The following is an 8,816-nucleotide window of genomic DNA, read 5'->3' on the forward strand; positions in this document are numbered from 1 at the left end:
CCTGGATCCACAGAGCTGCACATCCTCTGCATCTCCCTGCTCCCTCTCCATGCTGATGTAAGGGTAAATTTCCCCTTGACTCTGATGGGGCAAATAACTCTCCCTGATTCTCTAGCTGGTCCCTCTGCTATTTTAACAGATCAGCTTTTTGCCTCTAATTAGGCTATTTTCTGCAGTGCAGAACATGGCTGGAAGTGCTGGAGCTGGAGGTAGTGAGCAGTCCAGAAGGATTGCACCTGTGGTTGCTAATCAGCGGCCGCTTCAGCGAGCTGAAATTAGGAAAGCACACAAAAGAGAGAGCAATTTTGAAAATGAGGATGAACATCCCGAAATTTTTAAGAACAATTATGTTTTCACAGCTGTGCTGGTTGCCCCAAATGCATAGAAATCAAGTCAAAAACCAAACTCCTTTAACTCAAAGAAAATTAACCTTCATCGTTAAGCTCAATGAGAAGTAAACTTACTTTCCCTTCAAGTGAATAATATAGTCTTGAAAAAATCTAGCAGCAAGTTATGCTGTAATTATGTTCTTTGAATTAAAGTTTGTCAGTCCAAGCAAAATAAATAGAAATACAGGCAGGGCAACAGATATATTACACTTGGAGTAAAATTTGGCCCTGGTATGTTGTTTTTATACTAAAGCTATGCCAAAGTTAATCTACTGTAATTGTGTCTATTACCAGATTCTAGTATAAATAAAGGAGACAACCTGAAAGCTGTTGATATAATTCTTTCATTAACATCTTGGTGCCACCATGGAAGGACTTGGCCAGACCTCATTTGTCAGGAATCAGGCCAAGATTTACTGAATTACCCAGCAATTACCCAACAACCCAGTACGTTTTGCTTTGAAGGCACACACTGAATGTTTCCCTGTGGCTCCCACTCCACCACTGCTACTGAAGGTCTGTGGGGAGGGGAACACCAGAGCCCTTCCCTTTTTATCTGTGAGGAGCATTTGAGGTGGTCACTGGGTGCTGGTGGGCCACAGCCGGTGGGATGGGGATAAAGCTTGCACTGAGGGAATTACAGGGGCTGGGGTGGTCCCCAGGAGCTGGGCTGGGCAGTGGTATCCAGAGGATGCAGTCCCTCTGCACCAAGGTTTGGCTTAGGCTGGGAGCAGAGTTTAATTTGAGCTCTTCCCTTACTCTTTGGCTAGCAATATTGAGGATTAGGATGTATTTCTCATAAAAAAATCCACCCTACAATGCAAGGAGAGCAATGCAAGGAGGGAGAAGGAGCTGTCTCTTACACAGGTGGGAATTAATCCTATGGGTTTAACCTTCAAGTATGCTTTTAAGGGACCCCCTTTCCTTGCAGTCCTGCCCTGTCTGCCTCTGACAGAAAGGAGGCAGTCTGTGGCTTGCTCCCACCCTGTTCAGTGCCTCCTTGGGGCCTTTCTCTGGGATTCCCTCTGAAGACAGGCTTTTTGTTTGTCTTTAACAAGTGTCAGCTTCTTTTTCTCTTTTGATACCTTTCTGTGGGTTCCTGCTGTTCCTTTCCTTCCTGCATGCTGCTTTTGGATGCTCAAAGGTTTTCTCTGAAAAAGTCTGCCAAATCCCACACTGGCAGCAGGGATAGCAAAGGCAACTGTCTGGTGATGCCTCTGATTTGAGGTATTATTCTGAGGGTCTCAAGAGCTTTTCAAAGCATGACCTGACTCTGTGCCAGTCAGTACACAGCAGTATTTTGGGGGTGTCTCAAAATAAAGCTTGCTTTAAGTTCATGCAGTTGAAAAAGATGCTGGGCAACGGGGCAAATGGAGCTCTCTGCAATCTACGTGTGTCACTAATGTAACAGAAGTAGAAATAGTTTTACCCACATTCCTAAAGTTATTAAGCAGCAGAAGTGAAAAAAATCCTCTCCTATGTTTGATACAGTTTTCCCTAAGTGACTATTACTTCTTTCTTTGCATCCAAAAAAGGAAATGATCAAGATTATGAAATCCAAAGGAAATAGAGAAAGTAAGTAGGTAGGACAGGGTACTGAGGAAAGGTTAAATCCTTTAGCAAACCTTGTCTCCTTACATATAATATGAAATATTCCAGATTTGATCATCTGCAGCTTACTTTGTGTTCTTTACAGTTCATTGTTTTCTCCATTGGAAAAAAGTTTAATTTTTTTAGCCAGTCCCTATGTGAGATCAGATGTTCATCAGTGCTCTCCCCTCTCTTTCCAAGGACTGAGTTCACTGAGCTGTTTCCTGGGAACTGTGTTCAGGGGAGGCCCATTCATTAAAGGACACTGCGTGGTCATGAATGAAGGGTTAAAAAATATTCCCCTCTCCATTAATTTTGCATGAATGAAAGTTTAATTTCTTGATTGAGCTCATTCTCCAGGGCATTGTCCAGGTCCCCCAGCTGTGACAGGAGGCGCATCCCTGTCCCCCAAGGACAGGCTGCTTCATCCCCTTACTTTAGCATGCAGCCATGCCCTTTGCTTGGGGAGGTAGAGCTGGGATCTGCCAAAGCATCTTGCTGCACAAAAGATGAAAAATGTTGATGGTTCAAGGAACAATTGTCCATCTGTGGCTTGATCACTAATCCTCAGTCTCCTTCAGCTGGTTGATGGATGGCAGCCGATTATATCTGCTGCCCAGTCTCTTCTCCTTGGGGATCCTGGAAAAAAATCCCAACACAAATTTACAAAGCTCATCAACAGGCTGAGAATAAGGGAGAGAAACCAGCAGAGGCCACAGACACCAGGAAGGATTTGTTCTTGACTCTGTTGTTGGGGTGGTGCCCATTCCCTGCCATCCCCCTGGCTGATCTCCAGCTCTGTTACCAATCTGCAATCAGGAGCTGGCTCCTCAGGCTTTTTCCTCCTGCCCTGCAGCAAGGGAAGGGAGGCAGCTTCAGTCCAAAAGCCTTGGTCTGAGGGAGAACTCGTGGCACAAACCAGAGGGAACAGGATCCTGAGGAGCTGTGTTTACCCCAGGAGTTGGCTCCAGCAGCCAGGCCGTGCAATGCTCATGGAAAATATGCAAGCTGGGAAGTGTCTGCTGGCTCGGGCTCCTTTTATGCTCTGGACCATCATTTTCTGCATAAGCACCTCATGAAAATATCAGAAAGAGTAGAGTGCTGCCAATGAAGATCTTTTGGTCTGCTCTGAAGGACTGTGAACTGTGATGTGAATGTGGTGTAAACCAAAGAATGGGACTGGGTGAAGCTGGAGCTGTGCAGTCACTGTTGACTCAATGTATGTACTGGGAGCCTTTAGTGCTTTTACTTGGCCATCCCTGGGAATGGACCATGGGAACTTGATTTTGCTGCTAGCACTGATGTGGAGTCCTTGGGTTCACTTCAGGAGAATCAAACTGTCTGACTAAACCCAGGATCTGTCACTTCAGGAACAGATTTTCAGCTAACAAATGTTACGTATGCACTTTAAAATTCCTTAATTTTGAGTGCTTTGCTGTACGGTAAACAAAGTTTTTGTGCCTGTTTTCCTATATAAATATTTATTACAAAGTTGGTGGCTACTGGTTGAATGTGAATATTTGTTGTTCCCAGCATTTTTGGACATGACCTACCAAAGATATACATGTGGTTTTAATACACAGTAACTTTCTAATGCTGGAAGACCTTGGATTAAGATCAGATCCAGGAATTGCTTCTACAAGAGAGTTAGATGGACCTTTGTGTCAGAATGTTGTTAATCAGAGGCTGTTTCAATAAAGATGCTCATGAATAGGGTTATAGAATGGTTTGGGTTGGAAAGGACCATAAAGATCATCTTGTTCCAACCCCCTGACAGGTTGCACACGGGGACATGATTGTAATGATTTCAGACTGACTTCTGACTGTTCCCTTAGTGGGTGTAGCAGGGATTTATAATAATAGACCAAATTTTCTGTAGATTTTGAAAAGGTTTGTGTCTCCTAGTGCCCCTCTGTTCCCTGCCTGCCAAAGCTTTGCACATCAGTGTTTTTCCTTTATGCAAACTGGATGAGGAGAAGTTACATGTGAAATGAATCAGCAGTAGCCAGCAATGTGTGTGGGCTACATGGCAAAATGCTGGATGCCAGATGAGGTGAAATAGAGACTCCCTGTTCTCCTCAAGCAACAAGGAGAAGGGAAGATGCCATCATCCTTCACGAGTATGAGCAACCTCTCTCCATAAAACCACTCTACTTGAAATGCAAACAATCATAATTTAACAAACCATGTTCTGCCAGGAAACGAAATAAAGAACTTTCCTGGATTTGCTAGTGAGAAAATGAGTAGAATATATTTTAATCTTTACCAGATTTCCCAAATTCTGGAGGAAGAGAGTGGAGCCTGCTGTGCAGAGGCTGGTGAGGGGCCTGGGGAGATGATGGCACGTTGGCATCTCGCTGCCAGACTGCTGACACTGTGTATGGGTTGTGGTGCCACCAGTCCAGCCTGGCCCATCCCTCTGCCACTGTGTGCAGGGGAGGAGATAAGGTGGAGAGCATCTTAAGCCAGGCTTGAGTACTGGCAGCAAACATAATGTTCAACTCTTTTTTTTTCCTCCATTTAGTGGGAAAGTTACAGTCCCAACTTTCTCACAGCATTAACCCTCCCCGGGCATTTTGTGGGATGACAAAGTTTGGCAACGTTGGAGAATTTGTGTTCTAAGACTGTGTGGCCTCACTTGAGGCATTTGAAGTCCTGGGAGCCTGGCAAAGCTGTCTGGTTATGCCCTTAGCATTCGACTTCTGAGAAAGCCTGGAGAGGGGCAGAAGCCTGCAATGTATGGAAGTGCAGCATTTATATCACTATCCAAAAAGAGGGTGAAAAGGGACCATAACTCAAGGTAAAACATGGCCTTAATCTCACTGCTGTCACAGACAAAAATCCTTGTGATGTTCAAAGAAAACCAATTAATCTCTAGTGCATTTGTTCCTCCTTCCCCACACCTACACTCAGTTGCTTTTTACAGCTGCAGCTTTAGGACACTCTGTAAAACAGACATAATCCTGCCACCAGCCGAATGCAACAGGTAATAAATTACACTGTGTACAGAAGCAGATACTGCAGTTTCCATAACTTGTTTATGCTTGTTCTGATTGTCCACAGCCTCTCCACTGCATTGGCATGCATGGAAAATACCTGTTGTGTTTTAAAAGGAGTGTCTGGAGACAAGAAATGAGCAGTGTGGAGATGGAAATTAATACATCAGGTGTAAACAGGTCTCTTTTCTTTCTTTGTTTTGCTATGTGTTAATGGACCAAAAAAGTACCCTTGACAACAGATGGAAAATGAGTCCCAGTATTACCAGGGGCCTCCAGTGAAGATCATGGCCCATTGCACAGGAAGGATGCATCACTTCCAGAAGATCTTACAGTCTAATTTAAGTCAGAAAACAGAAGGAAGGTAGATGGGGAGGAGGAGTGTGGGGTGAGAAGAGATAATGCCTCCAGGAAAGTCATTAAGGAACACATGCCTTCCTGACTTTATGTCTTTTAAAAGTATATTTTCTCTCTCCTGTTGGGCTTTGAACCTTTCTGAGTTTATTTAGGCTATTGCAAACTTGCTGACTTAGGGAGCAAATAAGCCTTAGGGATAAAGCAGCTGGTATTGTCGGAGGTATTGAGGGTGAAATAACACATTAGCAGAAGGAGAGCTGAGAATAAAAAGAGAAAGAAAATCCAGCTGATTATTTTGTTCTCTTTTGCTTTTAGCCTCCATCCTAGCTTGATCCTTTTCATTTGAACTGCTATTAATTTTCTTTGTGTTTATTCCAACAGCATAAATATTTAACGGTCCTAGATTACAGAGCTGAAACATGACATTGGTTCCAACCTTAAAGATTTGTGCAGGGTCTCTTCCTCACAGATGACTTCCACATTCCAACATCTCCCATTTCTGCAGGAGGAGCATCTCAAGCTCTATTTTGAGCTAATTTTCTTTTTTTGGTGTTGTTTGAGGCTCAGAAGCCATAAGCACCTCGCCCACTCCCAGTCACTCCCTTGCTATTTTATGGTGACATGCTGTGACAGAGCAATAGCTCTGGGTTATCAGGGGGACTGGGGCATGCAGGTTCATGAGCCTGGATGCTCTTTGCTACCTGCAGCAAGCAGGCTCTGGGCCTGGGAGCTGTGCAGAGCATTAGGCATGGAAAAACCCATGCAAATGTGCTAAATGTGGGTTCTGTGTGCAAAATGAGAGGATCAGTGAAGTTGCTTGCACTAGTTTTTGTTATGCAAAAGTAGACAGATATTTCCCTTCTCAATTGCTTTCACTCTTAGAGAGAAATACAGAGTAAGGAGCTTTGGCCACTGATTTTCAGGGTGCTGAAATGAAAAGTAATGGAGATGGCAGTACTTGGATCTCTGAAAACCAGGTCATGCTTTTAAAAGCCCATAGATCAATTTAGGTGCCTAATTTCAAGCCCACAAGGCAGGGAAAAAAAATGAAGGAACTTAATTATGATGATGTCAAATGGTGTAACAGCTGGTAAAACTGGAGATTGAAGCCAAAGCCTGTGAGATATCAGATACAGTCTCTCCTCTGGGGACAATGCAGGTTTACCAAGGCAATCAGCAGTGCTGAAGGCCATCTCCAAGGTCTGCACAAGGCTCTCCTACCTCTCAGTGGATCAGAGGAATGATGAAAAACAGTCAAAACTCAGACACCCCAACAGCCTTGTCCACTGCTCATGGACAGAGCAACACAGCACAGCCACATCTCACAACAACACAGCTCCATCTGACATGAAGCTGACAGCACTTCAGTGGATTAATTAATTAAATACAGCTAAATGTAGAACAATGAAAAGCACTCCAGACAAAATGCAAAGTGTGAGATGGTCTAAAGGAGAGACTTGCATTAACTCCTAAGGCCAACCCACAGAAACAGCAGGTTTTGCAGGACTTTAGAACTCATGTAATTAGATGGTTTTGCTGAGCACAACAGCTCAAGTGATGTCAGAGCCCATCAGGATCCTCTGCTTCTCTTTTAAATCCATTTCTGCCCTGGGAATGAGAGCTGTAAAAGGAGCTTAAAATATTCATTACCAAAACTCATAATTCTAGCCCCAAATTGCTCATGGTGATTTTCTCTATTGGTTTCACTGGGGTTTGGGAAGTTGCCAGCTGTATTATGTGATAAGCCACAGCCAGTCACCACTGACAGAGGAGTCACAAATGAAAGTGCAAAGGCCTGTCCATTTCCCTTATCCTTCAGCCAAAAAAAGGCCTTCAAAACTTATGTGCTCTGCTCTAAAATCCTTTCAACCAAATAACATTTAAATCTGTGTTTCACAAGTGTGATTTCACAGCATTAATATGACACTGCCATTAGCATGTGGAAGTGTATGTGACATTCCAGTGCTGGTATTTATAGCAAAAATGGGACAGATTCACAGCCTGTGGAAACCACTGAGTGCCTTTTTATGGGTCTCCTCTCATTTATTCAACCTGAGATCTTGAGGCAAGCTCAGTAGCCTGTTCTTCAGCCACTTTTAAAAATTATGATATCAAAGCAATTTCTTTGGAGAGTCAGAGTGAAGATATAGCAACTTTTCCTTTTAGCTGAAAGATCTAAAACATTGCTGAAATAATCGTTTCCAGGCATTTCCAATTATTAGGCTTTTTTTTTTCCCTTTGCTGCTCTTCTCCACAACATATCTGCATAATGTAATGCCTGAGATTTCTAGAAAGGCTGATACAGTTTTCTGTAAGCCTCTGATAGTAGCCACATCAAAAAAAAAGAGAAATTTTTTGAAAGTTTTTTTTTGGTTTCCTCTTCTCTTGCACCCCTTAAGTGAAAACGAGCAGATAAAATCAAACAGATGATGTTTGCACAGCCTTGCTGAAGCTGGGAGTGGGTCTGGGCAGTGCAGATTATCTCCAGATCCCAAGTGCTCTCATGGCTTGCAGGGGTGTTGGCCATGGAAGCTGCTCCTGTGGCTGGACTGAGAGCGGCTGGCTTCAAAGCAGGGCTGGGAATTGTTTCCTGCTCCAGATCAATGAATTTCTCCCTCCACAGAGGGGCTCTGTGCATGTACAGAAGGGTTCATGACATGGTGAGGGTTCACTGAAATGGATGAAAGGAGGCTATGAACAAATTTCTGGATTCTAGTGGGGCATGTCTTCATGATTCCTCACCTCCTACTATTTTAAAAGGTTCCCAAACATTTACTCATCTATAGAGTGTTAATCTCCTGTTGCCAGCTTTTCAACTGTGTGTAACTGCAATGTGCTTGTAAACTGCCTCTCTTAAGCAATGATAGCCTTGACCAAAAAGTGATTTAAAAACAATTTTTTCATTAAAAATATTGTGTCAGACAGATGATAAAAAGGTGGTAAGTAGAGTTTACTAAGTCTTTGGTAAACTGAAGTCTGATTTACCAGTAGCAAATCAAATAGTTCCAGCAATCCAATGAAATCCTGTGACAATATTTGGGTTGACTAGGGCACGAAGATAAGGGTTAAGGTATTGGTTTATTTTTTAAAGAGTAAATGGGATTGTGCTTTCAGTTCCATGAGACAGTGGGATTTAAAAGGGTTAATTATTTCATTTAAATGAAAGGAGACAAGAAGTCCTGGCTGTTACATCAGGCTTCCCATATCTGCTTCTCCTTCTCTTGGTTGCTTTTGCTCCCCACAGCTCTCATTGTGAGGCTGAGACAAATTTGGGCAACATTATGCAGTTAAATATGGCACCACTGACACAAGCATTGTAGTCACAGGGGGCAAACCCATCCAGGTCCAAGACATTAATTCCACATATTATAACTTGTGTGTAGAGCAGCTGGAAGTTTCTGTCCCTGTAACCACGCCGGGTCCCCAGTGAGAGCACAGCCAGCTCCCTCTCCACAGCAGCTCCTCTGTGTGTCCTCCCTCCTGA

This window comes from Molothrus ater, chromosome 15 (assembly GCF_012460135.2).
Source record: "Molothrus ater isolate BHLD 08-10-18 breed brown headed cowbird chromosome 15, BPBGC_Mater_1.1, whole genome shotgun sequence".
Taxonomy (NCBI): domain Eukaryota; kingdom Metazoa; phylum Chordata; class Aves; order Passeriformes; family Icteridae; genus Molothrus; species Molothrus ater.